At 48.1% G+C, this 22871-nt stretch overlaps 1 protein-coding gene and 1 pseudogene across 2 annotated transcripts in view; both read right to left on the bottom strand.

The window, feature by feature from the left end:
• FoxP (forkhead box transcription factor P) overlaps positions 1-22871 on the bottom strand; it is a 442873-nt gene that overhangs the window by 256935 nt on the left and 163067 nt on the right. The gene's annotated exons all lie outside the window — the stretch shown is intronic.
• LOC126528682 (U2 spliceosomal RNA) lies at positions 17081-17250 on the bottom strand (annotated as a pseudogene).

Below are 22871 nucleotides of genomic sequence, written 5' to 3'. Positions count from 1 at the left end.
AAAGCGCTTGCATTACATGCTCGTTCATGTCCCTGCATCCCAATACGCGCCCGCTAGTGGTGCGTAAGTGCGTGCGTGCGTCAAAAATCATTTGAAAGACTTGATAACAAAAAGGAAAAGGGAAAAGAAATAGCCCCAGGCTTTCTTTGTCCGAGCGCCTCTTGTTTGGTGAAGAACAAACGCGCTCACGCGTCATCACAGCTTCACCACAACCCCTGTCCGGAGCCCCGCGGCAGCTGCGTTATTTCGTATGGGAGTCGATATCACGAGACCATGACGTCATCTACGCTATACAAGCGACGACCAGAGCACACTCGCAGCCAGCAACAACTTGAGTGACGATTGAGCAGGGAAGAGTGAAAGCCGCGACAAGACTTCAGGCATGACATTGCCTTAAAATGGGGATGTAAGCAGCGAAAAGAAAACAACGGCGAAAAGAAGGGGGGGGGGGGGGGGGTAAGGAACCACCACAACGACAAAAAGCCACACACTTCATGGCGACTATCATTCGTGTAAGTCAGTTACTGCGAATAGAATGCAATAGTTCTTGAAGTTCGTTAAACATTTGGGACTTCTCACGCGGCATTGAGAAGAACGCCGAGTGGTTCTGCAAAAACTTGAGAGAACAGCAGCACCACTCGAAGAACTTCTGAAAACTATTGGACAACGCTAAGACCCCCCCCCCCCCCCACTTTCTCCCAACCTGGGAAAAAAAAAGAAGAACGCACATTGCATACACCGGTTATAGCACGCGCCGCACTCCACGTCATTCCTCGTCAAATAGGGTCGCTTTTATTGGAATTTGGGCAGGTCTCCTAAACCTAGCCTCGTGAGTGTTAGCCAGCGCCACTGACCACCACGGCGGCGGTGGATGTTGACCTGTTTTCAAACTCAGGCGTAACGTAGTGCATGTGTTAGCATAAGAGTTGGCAACTGGCCGCAAATCCCGCCGCGACAGTCCTGCGGCTATGGCGTTTCGCAGTTGAGCGTGAGGTCACGTGTTCGACCCAACCCACATTACAGTGGAGGCGAAACCCAAAGAAAACAAGGGGGAAGAGAAAGAACGCTAAATAGGCTAAATTGAATGTACATATTTAAATACCAAATGACGCAGAAAGCAAAATGGAAGGAAATGAAATAAAGCGAACGAAATAGAAAGCAAGAAATACAAAAATGTAAAAATTGGTGCTGACGCATGAACACTTATTTCCTAAGTGCTTGAGAAAACGTGTCAAGGCTTGTGGTGCTACACCACAAGCCTTGACACCAAAAGGTAAAACAGGAACGGTCGCCAAGAACAGAAAACACGCGCCAAGTTAGAAAAAAAAGTACATTAAGAGCCTTTGCCGCGCGGTTTTGATATTTCTCGAGTAATAATGAAAAAACAAAAAGAGAGGAGAGGCATCAATTACAGTCTCAAATCTCCCGTAATAGCGAGTGCCACAAAAGACCCATCAGCAGGGCAACGCGAACAGCGAAAGTTAGCTTACTCTCGTAAGCTGTGAAAAAATACAAGAGAAAAAGAAGAAAAAGAAAGAAAAGAAGAAAGACCGTCGCAATGTGGATATGATAAAAAGAAACCTCCTGCCAAATGCACACAAACACCCCGAAAACATGGCAGATACATACGCTAAAAGGAAGCGCTGTTATGAGAGAGAGAGAGAGAGAGAGAGAGAGCTTGTTGAGAGGGACAGGCGCTATTTTCTGCAGCCCTTTAGGGAGCACGGCTCAGCGCCAAAAAAGCAAGTGCTGTTATGAGCAAAACGATCACGACACGTGCAGGCGAATGCTCCACGTAGACGCGGTGATGCCGCGGCAAATGTAGGTTTCTTCCACGAAGTTATCGTTTTTCTTTCTTTCTTTTTGTCTAGCTCAGCTTTCTGGCCGGTGGGCTACTTAACCACTATAACACAAAGTATACTGAGTCGTACTCTCTCTGAGCAGCAGAGTGGATCTCCGGTAATATTTATCGGCATCCTCATTGTGGCAATGGTTTCATCTCTCTCTCTTTCTTAATTTTGCTCTGTAATACAGAGAAATGGCATAGGCGGCACGTTTCCTGCGAAAGCAATTCATTTATGACCGTATGGAAGAAATCTAATTCGCATTTTTTGTTTTTTACGCGTAAGGATTGTTTGCCATTGGTCGAGCGCCTTCGTTAATAACATATCCAACATCGCGATTGGCTGGAGTGTATGGCGGATGGGGCGGTACCTCTTAACCAGTATCACCCTATGTGCACATTATGCGGTGCTCTGTACACTATAGTTTACTAGGTTGATCTGTGCACTGTTTCTCTAGTTTAAGGGAACGCCCGCGGTAATCAAGCCAGTTCTTTTCTTCCTGACTGCAGTGCGCACACGTTGGGAAGCCTCAGAGCTGTATCTGCTTTTGGTGGTCTCATAAATGGGGATGAAATGAACATAAATGATGTCGCATGGTCGCAATGCCGGACGAGCCAGCTTGTCCGGCCCTGTCTTCAACTGACGTCCGGCAGTCTCGAAAAAAGAAAAAAAGATTTGCGCCACCCAAATATTGTGCTGCGGTTCATCATCTCATCATCATGCTCAGCTTGAAATAGAGCGTTAATTTTAGTGTTCTCTGGGGCATTTGTTAGGGAAGAACTTTGTTACAACGTGTTGTCCCAGGAGTACGTAGCAGGTTTCTCCGTCATCTTCAGTTTGACAAGTTACTTCCAGCGTGAAGCGACACCAGCCTACGACGGAGTGATAACCGACCGATGTCTCGCCAAAGTATGAGAAACGCACAGCGCTAGTATGTACGTGCATGTGCACATACGAAAGATCCGGGTTTGACTGGAGCAACCTCCGTATATCCACAAATACGTATATGCGGCGAGGAAACAATGACGAACGCCAAACCCCGCAAAAATGAAAAAGAAAAAGAAAGATAGGCAAGGATAGCTTCGGTTTAAGAAGTGGTAGTCGGAGAACGTTGAGAAAGCCCATCGTCATGCAACGGACACAGCTAGGGCCGTTGACGACGACGACAGTAATGATGATGATGATGACAAGGTCATCGCGCAGCAGAAAGTAGACGTTGCGATGTCGAAAGCACTCAAGAAATGAGATCGCTTCGATTTGCTGCTCTATAGACAACAAATTTATGCGGATCCCAAGCAGAGCTTGGAATCTATGCGAAGCGAATCTGTCTGATGCCCCGGAGACCGACCTACAGGCTTGCGAGGGCGGATACGCAGAGACCCTGAACTTATATAGAGGAACTAGAATTATATATCCGCCACCACACAAAGCTCTCACAAAGGAGGAAGCGACCAGCTGGCGCAGACTACAAACAAACTCCTTCGCCAACTTACACGTGCTCAATAAGATGTTTCCGACACAATACAGGGCCACCTGCCCTTGGTGCGGTGCCACACCTACACTCTACCACATCACCTGGGAGTGCGAACGCAACAAAGCATTCCACAAACACGAACACCCGAGTGCGGAGCAATGGGAGAGTCGGCTCACCAGCAGCGAGCTCGCGGCCCAAAGGGCCCTAGTGCAGCACGCGAGCGATGCAGCACGACTCAGTGGAGCCTTGGAATAGGGCCCACCCTTGCCGAAGAGAAGTCTCAAGTCGCCAGCGCCAAGAAGATGAAGACGACGGAGACCTCGTAACCGCGAAACTCTTAAAAGACTCAATAAAAGTTTTCACTCACTCACTCACTCACTCACTCACTCACTCACTCACTCACTCACTCACTCACTCACTCACTCACTCACTCACTCACTCACTCACTCACTCACTCACTCACTCACTCACTCACTCACTCACTCACTCACTCACTCACTCACTCACTCACTCACTCACTCACTCACTCGTGAAGTGGTTAATCAAATGCCATATATTTTCCCGTTTCATTCCTGCCTCCTTGGCGGAAAAGAAACTGACGCGCGCGCGCGCGAGCACGCGCATGCGCTCTCGCACACCCGTGCTGCGCCATCTGACACGCGCGGCGATCACGTCAAAGGAGCTATGGTTGTTGGTGTTGGCCCGACAAAAATGCGTACGATTGTGGGCCTAATAAGTTGTTGAAGCTCAAGGCAAGTTCCTCTAATACGGCGAGCCAGTAACGTTGGCGTGTGCGTGCGTGCGTGTGTGTGTGTGTGTGTGTGTGTTTGTGTGTGTGTGTGTGTGTGCGTGTGTGCGTGCGTGCGTGCGTGCGTGTTGTGTGCGTGTGTGCGTGTGTGCGTGCGTGCGTGTGTGCGTGTTGTGTGTGTGTGTGTGTATGTGCGCGCGCGTGCGTGTGTGCGTGTGTGCGTGCGTGTGTGCGTGCGTGTGTGCGTGCGTGCGTGTGCGTGCGTGTGTGCGTGTTGTGTGTGTGTGTGTGTTTCAAGAAAGCCATTTGAACGAGAGTAGCACTGTCATTGCGAATGTGCACTGCACCGAAGTTCTACAGGCAATAACGAGGAAGCAAAAGAAATATAGCGATTGTGGCCTAATGGTTAGAGAGTCGGGCTTCGTTTGAATAACTCCAGGACACGAACAGAGTGTACAGACAACAGTAAATTGAACGAAGTAAGCAAGCAAGGAATTGTGGACGGCGGTATACTCCACAACCACGTAGCCGTATAGTTGGGGCAAGCAACGTGTTCACTGTGTTCACCGCGCGTTTACCGAATTCCCGTGGCTAAGCAGGAGCGCGAAAAATTTGGAGGACGCTTAAGCTTCGCTTGTAAGGGTGGAACGGGACAGCATTCAAAGATCCCTGACTGATTGCCACGCTTCCCGGCAACCGCAGGTTTCTTGCGGACGCGCCGAGGCGAGCGCCATCTGGATGGTGTTGTTGAAAACAAACGAGCGAGTGGCGCCGCTTACGCTAGAAACGCTAGAAAAGGGTTTCTTTGAGTTTCCGCGTAACGGAATTGTGTTTTCTGGTATATTCAGATTACAGTCCGACGCTCCCGTGTCTGTTGGTTGTGTTTAGGCCGCACTTCGCCATTTTCCTGACTCATTTTACTTTGAGGAACTCAGTTCAGTAACGCCTCTGCGCTCGCGGAGGGCCTGGGTGGCTGTGGTTCGGAATGATTTGTTTTTTTTTTCTTTCGCGAAACGGCGCCCGATGCCGACACCGGATTTTTCTGCGACGCGGTGCCCTTAACGCTATCACGTAGAAAAATACAAGAACAACAACAACAAAAAAAAAACATCGCGGCCCATTGGATGCAGCGTTGCCGAACGAGGAAACGCCAGACGTCAATACTGCCCGCCACGTGCGCGTGCCCTTTCGGCTGAACGGAGAGTCGGAACTTCCGAGTGCGCGGAATCGACGAATATAGCATCCAAAGCTGATGGGAGGGCAAACACGCGAGATAAGCCGCGTTGCACGAGTCATGCGTGTTGTCGGCTTTCTTTTTTTCGCCCGCGGCGCCGTTTAGAGTTGCGTCCGTGTTTGTTTGGCCCACGGCGAGAGACTGGAATTCTCGCCCATCGTGCATTATTGTTTAGGCGAAAGTCGTTATGCGACCAGTTTCTTTCCGCTTCATAATACCGGTACTCGTGCCTCACGTGCCGGCTGTGACGTGGCCGTGACATTTCTGCGGTCGAACGCGAGATTACGTGTTCTGACTGCCCGGCAGTGTATAGAGAGGCCGCATTGGATGATCCGCTGAGCGCGTACTGAAAATATATCGGCGCGCGGTAAATAAGCCACGGTGTCTCACAAAGTGGACCTGCGTGCGTGCGCACGCGCGTGCGCATGTATGCCTGAAGATCACAGATGCCGAAGACTGGTGGGTAACCTCAAGCCACTCCGCAGTTGCCGAGACAATGTTGTTGCAGGAATGTTGAAGGAATGTTGAAAGAATGTTGAAATAATGTTGAAAACATGTTGAAAGAGTGTTGAAATAATGCTGAACACATGTTGAAAGAATGTTGAAAAATGTTGAAAAAAAGTTAAAGTGTTGAAGAAATGTTGTTGCCGAATGAATTATTATTGCAGCCTGTCAGTGTATGTTGCACGCGTTCGTCAGTTTGTAAATTACTTGCGTAGCGCGTTAATCAAGAAGTGGCCTGCTTCCACCCTTGATGTACCCACTGCTGCCCCCCTTCGGTGCCCCGCGGGGATCCAACACCGCCGGCTTTATTAGAACCGCGTGAGCTCCCCTGGGGCCTCCGTTTGCCGGTATTAGCTTAATTTTCGCGTGCTAAGTGATCTCACCGCAATACGCAGCTGTATTGCGGTGAGACATAATAAAAATGTCGTAAATTGGCTTTCATTTTGTCGTTCGATAAACAACTTCTTACCGCTAAAATAAGACAAATGCTTTTAAATAACTTATCGGTCTAAATTGATTTAGTTTTTCTTTTTAAAGGAGCCCTGAACCACATTTTATCAAAGTCGAGAAATTCATTTCAAGTTTAATTTAAATTTGACTATTTCAGAAATACTTCGCCGTAAGAAGTACTTCAGTGGGTTCAGCAGAAGCGCAGTTATTGGCAATTGCTATTGATGCGTCCGTTCCTTCTTCAGTGACATGCACTGCGAAGGCTACGGCGGATTGGTGTGTGCCCACAACGTTCCGCCTACTGATCGTCAACCTGACGCGCAGATCAAATTTGATTTTGGGTGTTAACGCAGACGCTACTATTTCCGATATCGGCGTTCGCGACGCGCCTAATGTAAGCCTAACGCGGTTGCCGTCTCCTTTGCAGCGGCTGCAAAGGAGAGGGGGCAAGCCACGACAGATATGTGGCGCCACCTAGGGGTGCCCGATAGCATCGCAAGGAGGCAAGGCTTAGGCATAAATGTATAAGTGCGTACTGATCTATAGTGGTTCGTGTGGTAGTTCGTAGTGCGTAGTGGGCTCCTTGTCCACTCTCCAAGACAGCAGTGAGGAGTAAAGGGCCCCCGCCGAGTTGGGCGAAGGGACGAGGAAAGTTTCGCTTCAAAAGATAGAAGTGCTTCAAACTTATCGTGCGGGTGTAACTCCACTTTTAAGAAAAATATTACAAAAAATGTGACAAGGCGCCGTATTACAACTTACGCTATTACATATGCGAGCTTTATACATATGTTGACGCCGTGCCGGCAAGTAATTCGCGAACCTCAAGTTCCCGGTATACAGTCACGCAAACCCAGGCGCAAGTAGAGCGAAAAAGGACAACATAAATCCCGTTTAAAATTTCGTCTAAGTGAATGGCTCTTTGCAGTTATGAGTATAGGAATGTTAAAGAGTTCGTTGGCCTCTGCGGAGACGTGTTATTTTGTCGCGGGAGGCAGCTACGATAGCAGTGACGTCAATCTCCGTGCGCGCGTGGTGCCATTCAAGCTCGCAGTGCACAGAGAGTGATTAATCTAGCAGCTACGATTACAAAGAGAGACACGACGTCTTTTTTAAAATTTATTTTTGCTCTATCACTGTCTGCGAACGTCATCGCATGCACTTGCAAGCGTCAAGACCTTAGCCGCAAACATAGGTATATTATAGAGTGGGAATTATTTTCGCACCCGCGGCTCGTCTCATTCCATGATGGCGACGTCTGAAACCATCCAAACGCTCAAGCAAGGGCCACGGATTCTAAAAACATTATTAAAACTAAATTATGGGGTTTTTACGTGTCAAAACCCCGATGTGATTATGAGGCACGCCGTAATGGGGGACTCCGGAAATTTTGACCACCTGGGGTTTTTTAACGTGCACCTAAATCTAAGTACACGAGTGTTTTCGCATTTCGCCCCCATGGAAACGCGGCTGCCGTGGCCAGGATTCAATCCCGCGACCTCGTGCTTAGCAGCCCAACACCATAGCCACTAGGCAACTACGGCGGGTCTAAAAATATGACACTCAAGCTGATCATGCATTTTCTTTTTCCACAATGGCGAGATAATATGGCCAAGGAGAGCCAGGAAATGGCGTTGAGCTGTCGATGGATTGATGGAATACGGTTAGTGGATGTAACGTGGCTGATAGAAGCCTAAGATCACTCGCCGTATGAGCGCGTAAAACATAAATATGCATTATGTATATGACAATGCACGCTGTGAGGCGGGCTGTGGATATAGATTATATATATAGTCACAATAAAAAAAAATGAATCACCTCAGCATACGCCACAGAGGGTGGAGGCGAAGGCCTGCACGCTCAAAAGACATTAATTAAATTACTTGAAATTTCTATTCGAATGCGTTGTTACTTCTTGTTAATTGTTTTCTCCCATGAAAGGTCGTTGGTTCGAGTGCCTTAATTGACGCTACCTTAATTAGCTAGCCTTAATTACATTGGCCCTATTTAACAACAAAGGTCAAGGGTGCGACTCCCACCGAAGGTAGTAGGTTCCAGTGCCTGAATTAACTCTATCTTAATCTGCCTTTTTTTTTTGGCATAACGAGCGGCATCGGAGCCAGCTATGGAAGAAAACGACGACGAATGTGCGAGCAGTCGCACGAGCATGTGTCTGCGCTTGGCGAGCTCACTTTTCTTATTTTTAAATTGTAATGACTCATCCCTACTTTACGCAGATGATTTTCGACATATAAATTTCCGGCGGTACACGAGCAAATGTCTTTCACGACAATGCGAGGTGACCTTAAAAAGCTTCCGCTGTAGAGTTTCCCGCCTAAATTTTTACTTTTGTAGATCTGGTTTATCAATAACTAACCTCTGCTCTTCTCGCAATGAGCCAGAAACTACGGACCATTTCTTTCTTTCCTGCCGCCTCTTCTCTCTCTACAGAATATTCCTCTTATTTCCAACTAGTAAACTGGGTTTAGCGCTTGCTACACCAAAGATTAATGAAGGAATAATGAGACATCCACCCAATCGTAGCAATTGTTACAAAGGAAACCCACACGGGTTCCTTCTTTAACTGGGAGGCTTTCCTTTCAAGGAACCCGAACAAGCATCGCACTGGCCGTGATAGCCCAGGTGCTGTAGAGCTGCTCTGCTGAGCTCGAGGTACCGAGTTCGATGCCGGCAGCGGCGGCCGCATTTCGAGTGGAGTTTAAATGGAACAAAATGCTCGCCTAGTTGGATTTAGCTACACGATTTTTTTTTAAGGAAATCTATGAATGTTCAAAATTAATCCGAAGTCCCCCGATATACATGATCATACGCGGATCATGGCTCGTATAAAAACCCAGAAATTAATTCATTCAAACTGTGCAATAATGTTCTTCTTCTTCTTCTTCTTGTACACATTGAAAGTGCAGTGGAAACGTTGAGACACTCTCCGCGTCCTCAGTAATGTTGCCCGTGGATTCTTCTCGATCTATACTGTAGTGTTAGCAATCGGAGACTGCTACTTAGAAGGTATACCCCCAGCCATAATGGGAAAATATGAACTTTTATCAAATTTAAGCCACAGTGATAAGAAGTGCACGCAGGAAATGTCTCCAATCCGAGGAGCAGATTTTTGCACCAGCAAAGCGACCATGCAGAGGTACACGCCGTCGCCAACGAAATCGATCGCAGCGCATTTGTCCCTCGTTCTGATCGAGTATCTTTCTTTCCTTTTTTTTCTTTACCGCCTCCCTTTCTCTCTTGCGTCCGCGCACGCGCGCCCGGTCTTTATTATCATGTTTTTGTTTTGTTTCGAATCTCGCGGAAAGCGCGCGTGATTTCAATTGATAAACGATCGTTTCCGGACTAACTCGCAATGCACACAGACGGTCTCGCGCACAGCGACTCCGCAGCGCAGGCGGGGATATTTAATGAGCGATGATTTACGAGTGGCACGCCGTAGAAGGCGATGGATAAGAATCCAATAAACTCGGGGGAGAAAAAAAAAAACTGAGAAAAAGAAAGAAAACGAAAACTAGAACGCCGCGCAGAAAGCAAGCGGCCACTAAACATCGACTTGTGTTTGCAGAAACCTGACAAGGGTGTTAACAAGAGTCAACATGAAATATCGAGAAAAGAAAGGAAGAAAAAAAAATTGAAGGCAGGACCAGGGTTATCTGTATGTCCTTTCTTTTTTTTTACGTTCTTTCTTTTTTTCTCTCTCTCCTTTTCTGATTCTTTCTTTTTTTTTCGGATGTGCAAAGTAAGACAAAGGGGGCCGCTTAGCCGGCTGTTTTAATTCGACATTTCTCTTTGCGTTTCTCCGAGTTTCCGTGCGAGAAAAAGAATGATAACAGAAAAGACATAAAATGAAAGAAGGAAGTAAACGCGCTTTTTGGTACCGTGAGTCTTTACTATCTTCTAATGCTTGTTTTCATCGTAGGGAGGCGGGTCGGAGTTGGGTCGTGAAAGCGGCCTTAAAAGTGATTACCATCTGTCCACGGCAAAACAAGAGCCCTAAGCTCATTCGCTACACCGGCGAGAAAAGTAAATAAATAAATAAATAAAGAAAGAAAGAAAGAAAGAAAGGAAAAGATAAACATAAGTGAAAGAAACATCTGCATCCGCGCTATTCTGTAAGATGCACTTGACAATATATGTATTTCGTTGTTGCCAGTGGCGTCCACTTTCTTTGCCTGCTGTTCGTAGAACCGTGAATCCGCTTCGGGTATACGTTCGTTACGAAATTCATTTGCGTGCCTCTCTTTCTGCCCCCTACTTCAAAGCGAGAGTAAACGGAAAGGGAGCTAATCTTCCCTCTCTTAATTTTCCTTTACTGTATGCTCCTTGCTGCCACGACTTTGTCGCTCCTACTTTTCTTTCTTTCTTTTTTTTAGATATCATCTCTGCTTCAACAAGCAGCACGAAGTAAAAGTGTCCCCTTCTGTTTTTTCTTTGTCCCCCCCCCCCCCCGTCTGAAGAACTCCTCCCCTTTCTCCCCTTCTACCACAACCGTCCACGCGCCTCCTCTCCCTTACACCGTTTATGACGTTGCATCTTTTTGGCGCCCGTTTTAATGACTGTTGTCACTCGCCCTAAAAAAGAAAGGCACATACAAGCGCACGTCCCATCGCGAATAAAAATTGCTGGATGAACCACATCGCAATTAGGCGCGCGCGGAGAAAAAGAAAAATTAAGCGCCATGGTGGGCAGTCAGAGGTTGCCGGCAAGCCTTAAAAAATCGTTCCTCTCATTAGCACCAGGAGCTTTTGTTTTTCAGATCCCGTTCTCACGTATATTTCTATCCTCCTCGCGTTCTGGCATCCAGAGTTTCCATTACTGTACGCCTCGGCGTCCCAGAACGGGGCATCTTACCGAGACTCCAGCATCTATCATCATCATTATCATCATCATCATCATCATCATCATCGTCGTCGTCGTCGTCGTCGTCGTCGTCGTCGTCGTCGTCGTTCTTCTTCTTATTATTATTATCGTTGTTATTGTTAAAGGACGCACACACGCAAAAAAAATAATTATTATTTTGGCAAACTTTCGTTTCAAATGGCGGGTTCGTGCACTTAACCATACCAGTGCGACTAGCGTTTGAGTTTATGCGGTAGTAGCGCTTCTTTCGCGGTTCTGATCGCCTCTAATTCACGTCGAAATGGAGAACAGCTTATCAGGTGTGAAGGGACCGAGATCGACAAGTGCCTTATTCATCTCCGTCTTGCATTTCTTTTTTAATATACGATTATTACCAGATGTTGGCCCCTTTAATTGGCACCGGGTACCCCTTTTCATATAAAGACGCCAATAATGCAGGCCGCAGGTAAGAAAAAAAAATCACGTAGGAAACACCTTCGAACCTTAAGACAACATATATAAGTAACTCAAACAAACTTTAAGGTCATGGTATCTCTCTAGGTACGATGCGTTTCACAGGGTCCCTCATCGCCCGTTTTGACTTCGGAGCCCCCAGAATTTGGCACGACGTCGTTTACGACGTCGGATCGAATCAGCGCCAAGAAAAGAAGTTAACGGAGCGTCGCCCGATGTTGTTTCATTGCGAAAAAGCCCACCTTCAACACCCTTCCCTATTTAACCGGGGAAACCACAGATCGAGCGACGGTCGCTTGGAATTGCCCGATTAAATCGGCTTTTCCCACGAACAACGTTTGAAAAGATATAAAAAAAGGAAAAAACTTAAACGGCTGCGTGAGCTCACATCTTCAGAGATCGACGAAATCCTCGTGTCGGCCAACCGCACGACAAAAACGCAAAGCAGCCTCCCTGCAATGCCACTTTCCCGGCAAACAGGCTCAGAATCGGAGTCAAGTTGTCAGTCGACTGCATAGAAAGAACGGTGCGAAGCGAGGAGAAAAAAAATAATAAAAAAAGAAGCCGCTCACAGCGCGATCGGGATAGAATGCACTTATTCGTTGAGAGTCCGCATAAAACGGCATGTCCTTTGTTTCTTTGTTTTTTTTTTTCTTCTTTGTGGCTCCTTTTTGTACTACCGCCGCCTGCCGCTTGAAGTAAAGCCTTCGGAGCTGCTAGCGCCATCTGTGAGCCTGCGGCGCAAGCACCTCCCGCGTTCCCGTGTCTGGTTGCCTTTTTTGCAATGCAGAACAGCAATGCATGGCCCCAATAGGAAAACAAAAGAACAAACAAAAAATATACACAGTATCGAAAAAAGCACGACGATACAGGTGACATCAACTACGGAGCCCGAGATGGACTAAGTAAAAGTGCAACGAGATAATAAATTCCGGCCCTTTGTTGTCTTACTTCTGGAAGATTTTAACACCATGGTCACTCCTTTCAGAGACAGCAAATTTCGAATAAATTTGTCACAGCTTCAAGATCTCCTAACATCGTGCAACACAAAGTATTTTGAAATTTTCTATATATTTCTGGCTAAACTTTTTTTTATATCGGGGATCAGTGCGAGAAAGCCTTTTTTGTGATTGACCTAATTTATTTGGGTAACGGCATAAGGAAGAGGAGGAGGAAAAGAAGGAAGGAAAGGTAGGGAGGAGAACCAGACCCACGTTCGGTTTGCTACCCGACACAGGGGAAGGGGTTCAAAGGCATAAGCTTTTTTTTATTTTGGCAAGAAGCTCGGCCCAAGCGGTTTTATTTTCTTAAGCATACGTGGTCGATGAGGAAAACGAATAGAAAATTTGGAAGGATGGTTTACAGCGCACGAGGCTGATTACACACAAAGGCTTTACCTACTGGTATTCTCATTATTCGTATAATGCTCCAGGAACAAAGCCAATGTGCGCAATAACGCTGTTCTTTCCCAATGTTTAGTGAATCAGCTGTAATTCGTCGTGTAGCTCGGTTAATGATGCATAAAGAAGAACAATAATAATGATTTTTGCAATACTACGGCACCGTTGGCCAAGTAAATACGTGTCGCTGAGGCCAAGCTTTGCGACACTGATGAGTTTCGTACCGTTCAATCACTGCGGATTCGCACACAAAGAAATTTGATACTGTACGGCACCTAAGTTATCGTTATTCTTGAAACCAATTTTTCCATCCCGATGTTGCATCAGTTGCTTTCCTGCAACAAATTTGGATGCTGGGACAATGGGAGCTAGTGCCCCGCAGGTTCCGTCGCTAATGGGCACTGCCCCCCTCTCCCCTTCCTTCCCAATACCGACCTCTCTCAACTATAACAATTAGGGATTGGCTTAACAATTACAAAAAAAAAAAAAGAGCTCGCGTAAGCGAAATCAGCTATCCTCCCCAGCGTCATGCCACCACACTCAAAGTAATACACATCCTTGGTCGCATTGCTAATTAAAAATTGCATCGCTCAATTCTTTGCATGCCCGTGTATTGCGGAGTTAATTAGTGGACATCGTCCTGTAATAAATGCAAAATAAAACAAAAAATTAAGAGCTCTCATACCACGCGGTTCAACAGCGCTACAAGCGTACGTTTTGCCAGGGGTGCGTGTGCAATATATTTCTGCTCGTGTCTACACTTCACCTGATACGACGCAGCTAAATGTACACTGCTTGGGTTTTGTTTGTATTGCAGTGTCTATTAATCAAGAAGTTGATCTTTGCTGTTCTTTTCTCTTCGTTCTTTGCCGTTCTGTGAGCACTCAGTGTATTTTCAGCTAGGATAGGATAGGAATAACTTTAATAATGTGCCGGCAAACGATGATTTAACGAGTCGTGACGCTGGCCAAGCGTCGACCCGGGGTTATACCCTACTCTGCACTAGCCCAGTTGGGCCCGTTTGTAGTGGGTCATGAGGCGTGTGCTTTTCGAGCGCACCCCGGGCCTGCTGGACGGCCCATAGTTTTATTTTCTCTACTGCATTGCACAGGGGGGTCGGTATAATGCAGCGATTCCTTCCACTCGATTCTGTGCCACACTTATCTGCCGTTCACGGCCGATTGATCCCACCGATAGGGCGAGCGGGGCACCGCTCTGCCCGCTGACGAAGTGCGAAAAGGAATGGCATCGGGATAGAATCGTTGCATTCACCCCGCCCTGCTTTACACTCGCGACGTTGCTGGCACACTAAATTGTGCGTTTTCCGTATACAACAGCTATCGTTGGGAGTGACAGCACTATGGAGCATACAGGCAATCCACGCCAAGAAAATCATTGCAAATATTAACTCTTTCTTGTTTGTAATATAGAGCTAATAGGAAAATAGGCAATTGAAAGTGGAAGGAACGACAACTTGCTGCCCTTGGGAACCGAACCAACGACCTCCGCGTGACGCGTGCGATGTTCTAACAATCGAGCTATGCACGGCCGCGGGCTGTCCGTGGGCTATTTGTGTGCGTGCTCTAAGCATATAGGCTTGGGAGTGTTAGCCAGCGCCACTTACGACAATAGCGGCGGATGTGGAACAGCATTACTAACCCCATGCCTCCTGCAGCAGGCGAGTTTACCAGCAGGCAAATGGCCAGCCAGTCCACGCAGATAACCTCAAGCCATCCATGGGTGCCAGACGCGAGGCACTCGCTATACATTGAGCGAGAACAGAAGGGACTTGATTCGTTGTTAATTGCAACCACATCAAGCGGACAGACATTGGCACCCGTTTTCATGACTCTTCTAGATATCGTATATAGGCCTTGCACCAACAAATGGTCGAATAAGTGTGCTGCAAGTTTGCTTTACGATGAGCCTATAGAAGGCATGCACCGAGAGCTGTCCCTCGGCACCGTTCTTATTCCGCGTCAACTGCACGCATTGCGCTACTGGCATTCACGCTACGAAAACTTTGCTGATCGTTTCGGCTGCCGCGCTGGAGAGCTTTTTTGTGCTGCCATTACAGCGTAGATACAGCTCGAATGATCCTATAGCTGTGCTACATATACCATAGGGGCATGTCGCAAATAGTTAACACAAAAGGGAGTACCATGGCGGTCCGCTCATTAACAATAAAATAATTTTATCAACGTTAACACTTAATAACAATAAAATAGCAAATATGTTTTATGTGTGTTAACGTCCAGATGACTTGGTGACGGAAGACCATGTACGTATAAGAGGACACCTCGAATCAGACGCAGTATTCTAAGCCTTCCTCCGTAAAATCTGCTTTTTGGATGTAAAAGGTAATAAATTAACGGATGATGTAATGCTGCAAAGTATCAATTAGGAACAAGGCCGACATGGGCCTGACTTCTTGCGTGTGCAATATCCTCGTGGAGCGTGCACCGATTCAGTGGGTCATTTCTCACATTCAAAATTTCACACTCTTTGTTATGAAGTAGAGCCTTCGTCGACGAATAATGAAAAGCAAGGGCCAAGCATGCTCGAAACCTCACGTACGACTTTTCCTTGTTGCTGCTGCTGAACGGCTGACGATTATTGTAAATGGTGCGAAAATGGCCGCGGCGAGCGTGACAGATCAGGGATTACCACACACAGCGAAGAAGACGGAACGGCCGCTTGAGGAGGAAACCGGAAAATGATTGCTTCGCAGCTCAGCTTTTACGTCGGCGTCGACTTCGAGCGCACTTCTCACAATCGGGCCGCGTCATTGTGCGCCGGTGTAGTAGTTCAACGACGCAGAGCATTTGTAACAGTTGGACAACTGACCGCTTACCATAATCTGCGAATATGTGACCCAACTGCCGCAAGTACAGCGATAGAAACAAAACAGAAATTTTAGGAAGGCTTCGACAAGACGGTGCGTTTTAGATCGTACGCTGTGATACCTTCTAAGATCAAGAAAGGAAGGGGAGAAATGACCGCAGAAAGATAAACTGTAGTTGCTCCGCAGATAGCCCTGGTGGCGAACCGAAGTAAAAGTGATGAGATTAGTCGAAAAGTGAAAAAACACTCTGCACTCGACAGTGAATGGGGAACTCTTGCAGCGTGTAAAGTGCTCCTACCACGAGAAACGTGTCCATTTGCCGACATTACTGCCGTAACATTTCTTCGTCAAACTACTTCTTGCGTATCATAGCAACGCTCGTAAGCATGCCTCTGCCGTACGCATTACGGTGCCTCCTCTCCAATCTGACATTTGTGTTGCGAATTTTGTATTTTTTTTTTACAGCGAAGCTCTGAATGGCTAGTTTCTAGCGGATCGATGTCCGTAGACCAAAAACCGTGGGCCGATCCCGAAGATAGCGCAATACCGGGCCGACCCGTGGCGAAGGTTAAGAGGAAGCTTTAGCTCGGATGCTCCTATCTAAATACATGTAAAAGGAGAATTCGTTTATCTCGGCAACCACTGCACCAAACTTGACGAGGTTTGTTGCATTTAAAAGAAAAACTTTAAGTCTAGTGACTGTTGGTTTCGTATTCTTGAGTTAGGCCGTCAATATCTTATTAACAATTGACAAAAATCGAAAATTTTCAAAAACAAAACTATGATGTTTACAACTCTGTACCTCAACAACAAAAGACGATAATACAATTTTGTGAACTGCCTCTAATAGTACATCTAAAGCGGACAAAATTGATATGTTACACATGAAGATCCAAAAATTTAGTAATATGGAAATACAGCTTTTGCAGAACCCTTGTAAAGAACGTAACCAATTCACGTAAGATGTAAAATCACGCATCGAATTTGTCCGCTTTGAATGATGCAATGGATGCCGTTTACAGAACCGCGATATCTGTTCTTGATGCAGAGCTATGAATCTGAAAACTTCGTGCTTCTATTTTCTTCAAACTGTCAAATATTTGAAAATCTTCTTAACAAAATTCAAGCCATAAATCGAAATTCCGCTTCCAACAGTCACTAGAATTTAACTTTCTCTCTCAAATACAACGAATTTCATTAAGATCGGTCCAGGGGTTATCTCACAAAAAGGTTTTTGCGTTTTACATGTATTTGAATAGGCCGCGTCGGAGTTGGGCACGAGCTAAAGCTCCCTCTTAAGCAGGCTTCAAGCACTCCGCCACCTTGCAAAAATAAGCTTGATATCTTGAGTCCAAATACAACACGTTTCAGATATCAAGCTGATAAGAACAGATACTACACTTTGACCCGCGTCGGCCATGTCTACGTCCGCACCGCCCTCTCTTTGTCGGCGTTCCAAGCGCTTGCGTATCGCCTTTCCTTCCGCTCTCGCGTGGTGGCGGTGCCGTGGAAACGTCTCGCGTGTCTAGTTTCCTCCGGCTCCTCAGGCCAGCGGTCCCGTCATCCACGCGAATGTATATAAAGATCACGGTAAATGAGTCCGTACCTATGTTCAAAATTATGTGTCCCCTCTGTGTCGTATGCCGAACAGCTTCGCCGGTCAACCACCTTCAAAGAGTGGAATGACTCATTATTTCTTATCTTTTATTTCATGTGTGCGCAGTCTCGTATTTATTTCTTGTTTTTTTTTAAACGTTGTTAAGACAGTGCGAACGTCTTGTGAGGCGTCCGAAAACAACTACCCTCCTGCATCACTCTTGTTTTCGGCATATCTTGCATAACACAGAAAAACGCAGTAGCCGATGTGCTCTTTACCTCAATGTCTCCATAGCAACCCCTTAATGAACACAGAACAGAAATGAAAGTCGGCAAAGCTCCGTGTGATACAAAGTTATCCATATGGTCAGGCAGTTTGCAGTTTATTGCGATAGTTCGCACAAAGAAGCTGTGAGAGAGTTTTATTTCTCGCACTACTCCCATGCGGAAGCAAGTTTGTTGTTACCGCCACCTCAAGAGTTATATGCAGGTTCCCGCAACATCTCAGTTTCTTGCGCTTAAGATACGCTCGCGGGTTTCGTGCTTGCGAAACTCCAGCAAATCTGTGACGACAGACCTCTGTCTAGCAACGTCGCATTCATCGTGAACTAGCCCGATGAGAAAAGGGGGCGTACCTGTGACGTTCACGTCCGACCACATAGGACCAGAGACTACCCCAATCCACAGAGCCCGAGTGTGCGTGTGCGTACTCTATATCCGTTCCATTTGTCCGTAAATGCCTGTCAGGCTGCTTGCGTATACACTCGCTATTGTACTCGTCCACAGCTAATGTTCGAGACTCTAAGAAGCATAACATCGCCGGCGGCTGGCGAGACCTCATCATCACAGGGACCGGCGGTCGCCCCACTAGAACCACGTAGGGGGTTCACTTCGATCTTCGTGCCGTCGGTCCGCGCGCCATAGGGCGCGTCCCTCCGCTATTGCCGGCAGTTCTGTACGTCGCTTACGCGTCGAGCGCATGCAGCAGCATCTCTGCGCCCTCGTGCGCGCATTGTTCATTCGGCGTACGGGAGCGCTCGAGAGACACAGCCGCTCCGTGGACGCGGTGATTATGAATCCCTGCGGCTCGACCCGGCACGTGGGAAAAACAGGTTAGCGAGCGAGTGAGATAAACACATGCACGCGCGGTTGTGGCCGTCGTTTCATCCACACGCGTACGCGCAAACACACACGGATGCGGGTGTGTATGCGCGCAGACACGCACACACATACACGCAAACGCCGTGTGCGACCCGAAGGATGTTTGTTGCCTCGATCGGTCCAAACGGAAGGTTGGCCTCGCTCGCAAACGGTTACTTTTTTCGTCCAGAAGCCAAAAGTGGAGGTCCTTCAGCCCTTCACACTTTGCCGAAGAAGGCGAGGGGTGGAACGTGTGAAGGAGACTCCGAAAAAGAAAAACAACAAAACAAAACGAGAGAGAGAGAGAGAGAGAGGGATGATGTATGGAAGATAGAAGAGAGGTGGAAGAGAGAAAAGAAAGGAGAGAAAGAGAGGGTGGGAAAGAATAAGAGGGGAGGTGGAAGGAGCAGGAACAGGCGCAAATGAAACTGTCTGGAAGCATGCAGTGCTGCAGAACTTACACGAGGCCCCTTGCGGCACTCTAGAAGAAATCACGAAACGGCCTTCGCTCTGCCCACCGTACACACAATGGCAACAGCCAAGGAGGCGGACGCTTCCGTCTCCCGGTGTGTTGTTGTCTTGGTAGGCCTGCCACCGTTTTTGACAAGGACGAACCACGATCTCGTACCGACGAACGTTTTGCATTGTCGCCATCTGCTGAATTAGTTCTGAGCAGCAGACGATGGGGACCGTGCACATCTGTGCCACGCAGTAGGCTGCAGGCGTTGCAGCTTTAAAAAAAAAAAAGAACCAACTGAAGCTCATCCAAAGCTCCGCTCCCACTGATCGCTTCTTCGCTAGAAAAGATTTAAAAAAATATTACCCGTAGTAATTGTATTCGTAGAAACGTCGTGCCAGTAGAATTCATCATGTTTAGCTGAATGCATGCTGCAAGAATTTTAACTCCTATTGAGAAACGGCTTGTTAGCGTAGCGACAACGGTAATGACATTTAGAGTACATGTAAAGAGCCGTCTACACGACTCGTTTTGGTGTTTACAGGTTCGCTCCTCTCCTGACTAGACGGAGCTCCGACGCGTAGGCTCTGTCGTGCTGCACCGTTTTAACGACACACGCGGGGCGTATAGTTTGTTGCGGGCAGACAAATGCAGAGATGCCGGAGTGTAGGCGCACACGCACAGACGAGCACAGTGATGGACCAACGAAGGTTTGTGAGGGCAGAGCCCGAAGAGGAGAGACAGGGGAGAGGAGGGGACGGGGAGTTGGGGGAGGAAGTGGTCTCCCCGCGGAAAACAGGAGGAGAGCGGAGGCTCATAGGCGACACGTGCCGAACCCTCCTCGCTCTCGTCGCATCCCCTTCTCTCTCGCTCTCTCGTCTCCGATGCCGCCACTTTCGTTCTGTTCTCGGCGTTAGTTTCTTTTGTGCTTTCCGCTCTCTGTCGGACGTGCGTCGTCCAGTTTCTTTCTTCCGCATTTCTTCGAACATTTCTTCTCTCTCCTCCCTTTCCTTCTGAGGAAAAGGCAGTCATCAGAAGGCTTGGTCCGCTACCGCTTGGAGACGCTGCTGTAACCGCTACCAATCTATCGCAGCGCCACCGCGTGGCATTCGTTCGTCTCTGTTGCCAGGCCGCACATCGGACTCTATACCTTTGGTCTTATCTCCCCCTGCCCAAGAGTTTCCGATATACAGTCTGTCTAAAATGAGAAGGCGCCAACCGTTGGACGAGCGGGAATGCAGAAACAAACGTCTAACGGGATCACCGCGCAACTAGGTGCATGCTTGCCGGTTGTGAGATTGCATCGTTCTGCTCTCGCGGCCCTCAGTGAGGCACTGTTTATTTTTATTTTCGTTCAACCATTTCGCCTTTTTTTTTCTCCGTTGATTCCCCCTCGAACAACACGTGGCTCCCTCTTCCACTCGCAGCACTAGCCTCGTTCTCAAAACGCCGTCTTCTCTCTCCATCTACGCATTGCTGCTTATGCGCTCCACGTAGCGATGTTGCTCAGCAACGGCTCCGATTGGCTCCGAAATCACGATGTAGGTAGGCCGTAGGAGGGGTTGGCGTCTCTCTGAATCTGTAAACCACACCTTCCGCCTCTCTAGTACCAACTTAAAGTGTATTATGAGGTCTTCGCTGAATTGCATCTCCATTTTTGTTGTTGTTGTTGTTGCTACTATGGAACCCCGACCAATGAAAACGGCGCTTCAAAGAGGCCCACTTTGAAAACACCTGTTAGTTCATGGTTTGAAACAAAACACGATGCAAGCCGCTTGCAAAGGCAGGTAAACAAAAAATACTAATAACTAGGAAAGAAAGGTAAATGACACTTGTTACACTTGCCTCACCTCGCGCGCCTAATTTAGGCCTCGAAGGTCACTGAAGATCGATTTGAGTAAGCTGGCAAAGTGATGGGATTTTCAGGTCGATCGAATTTTGCTACACGAAGAAAAAAAACTGCGTGTACTGAATTCAAAGGAAGCAGCCGATGGCCACGCCTTCGCACTTGCTTTTCTCAAAGCGTTCGCGTTATCATCATCATCGTAAAAACTTTATTGTAAGACCGAGGAGTTTGGGGCACGCAGGCTCCCGGGCCCCCGCACGACCCCACTGCACTCAAGCGTTTATGTTGCTTCGCTCCATAACGCTGGCTGCCCGATCAGTAGCCATGGTCTGCACGACCGGGTCTCCAGAGCGCAGCAGGGTCTCCCAGTCCTCCCAGGTCTTCAGGTGCTCGAGGCACCGCGGGGGAGGATCCGCCGGGCAATGAGAAAGGAGGTGGAGAGCAGAAGCGCGAGGTTCGGGACAGAGATTACAGGCTGATGTGAGGAAAAGTGGGTGATAGTGAGAAAGAGTCAGAGGAGATGGGAGAGTGCGAGTTTGTAAACGGCGCCAAAGTATTGCTTGTCCATTTCTAAGGGATTTGTGCTGTGCGGGGTACAGCTGACGCGCCGCCGTGGAGGCATTCGTCAGCTCGTTGAAAGTGTGCGCGCGCTCCTTCGTGAATCCCTGATCGGAGGCCGCAAGAGCCCGGTTTAAAGAACCTCGGGCTCAGAGGTTGGCGGCCTCGTTTCCAGGATTCCCGCGGTGCGCGGGCACCCAAATCAGCTCCACATGACGGGGCGGGGGTGCAACGGGCGAGTCCAGTATGCAAAAAGCAGGCACGTGGACTCGGCCTCGTGCGAACTTTAGGATTGCAGTTTTGGAGTCTGATAAAACATACCGTGCTTCTGTGTTGATGATAGCTAGGGCAATGGCGGCTTCCTCTGCATCTTCGGGAGCGGTGTCTGGGGGGAGTGTGTGCGTTCCAATCGGAGAGAGAGTGTGATCCACCACGACAGTGACCGCTTCATCACCCTTGCAGGTCTACCCATACGGCGTCCGGTTCCGAGCCGTAGTAACGGTGCAGTGCTGTAGCTCGAGCTGTGCGGCGCTTGTCGTGGTGGCCGGGGTGCATGTTACGGGGGAGTGGCTTAATGAGCAGTTCGCGGTGTAAGGGTTTTGATATGGGGCGTAATGTCGGATCGTTGGCTGGTATCCGGATTCCAAGGGAGTGCAGTATGTACCGGCCAGTGTTGGTTTGTGTGAGACGAAGGTATTGTGCTTGGCGGTGCGCATCTACAAGTTCCCCGATTGTGTTGTGGAGGCCTAATTGTAAGAGTCGGTCGGTAGGTGTATTTATGGGAAGGTGGAGGGCGGCTTTGTATGCCCGACGAATAAGAGCGTCCATGGCGTCAGTTTCACGGCGAGAGAGAGAGCTTGAGATAGGGGGTGGAGTAGAGTACACGGCTGAGTACAAAGGCGTGAACAAGTCGGCATAGATCACGCTCCCTCATGCCTCTGTGGTGTCCCAAGACCCGGTGGATGAGGTGCGAGATCGCCCCTACTACCTGCCTGATTTACCGGAGTGTAGTCGTGTGCTTCCCATCACTCTGGATATGCATGCCAAGTATCCTGAGGGTTTCGACCTCTGGTGTCGGTCTACCGTCCAGCTCGATGACGATGGGGGAGCAGGGCGAGTTGCGGTTCTTGGGACGAATGCACAGCAGCTCGGACCTCTCTCGAACCCCCAGGAAATCATCTTCGACTCGATAAGATACGGGTGAGGAAGAGGCGGGGACGTAGTGGCTTTCGTCGTTCCGAGATAACATGGAAGACATCATCGAGGCGCGGGAAATGTGGGCGTCTTTTAAATACTTACGCCTACAGCGCGAGTGCCTGTTAGGCACTTAATGAAATTTGAAAAAAAAAAAAGAACGATAGGTTAGGAAAGTGAATGTGTGGGCGACGGGTTCACGGCTCTCCCACTGAAACCGAGCAGAGCTAATACGCCGTTTCAAATTTGC

The sequence above is a fragment of the Dermacentor andersoni genome, chromosome 9 (genome assembly GCF_023375885.2).
Source record: "Dermacentor andersoni chromosome 9, qqDerAnde1_hic_scaffold, whole genome shotgun sequence".
NCBI lineage: Eukaryota > Metazoa > Arthropoda > Arachnida > Ixodida > Ixodidae > Dermacentor > Dermacentor andersoni.
This window is presented reverse-complemented; position numbering and strand designations above follow the sequence as displayed.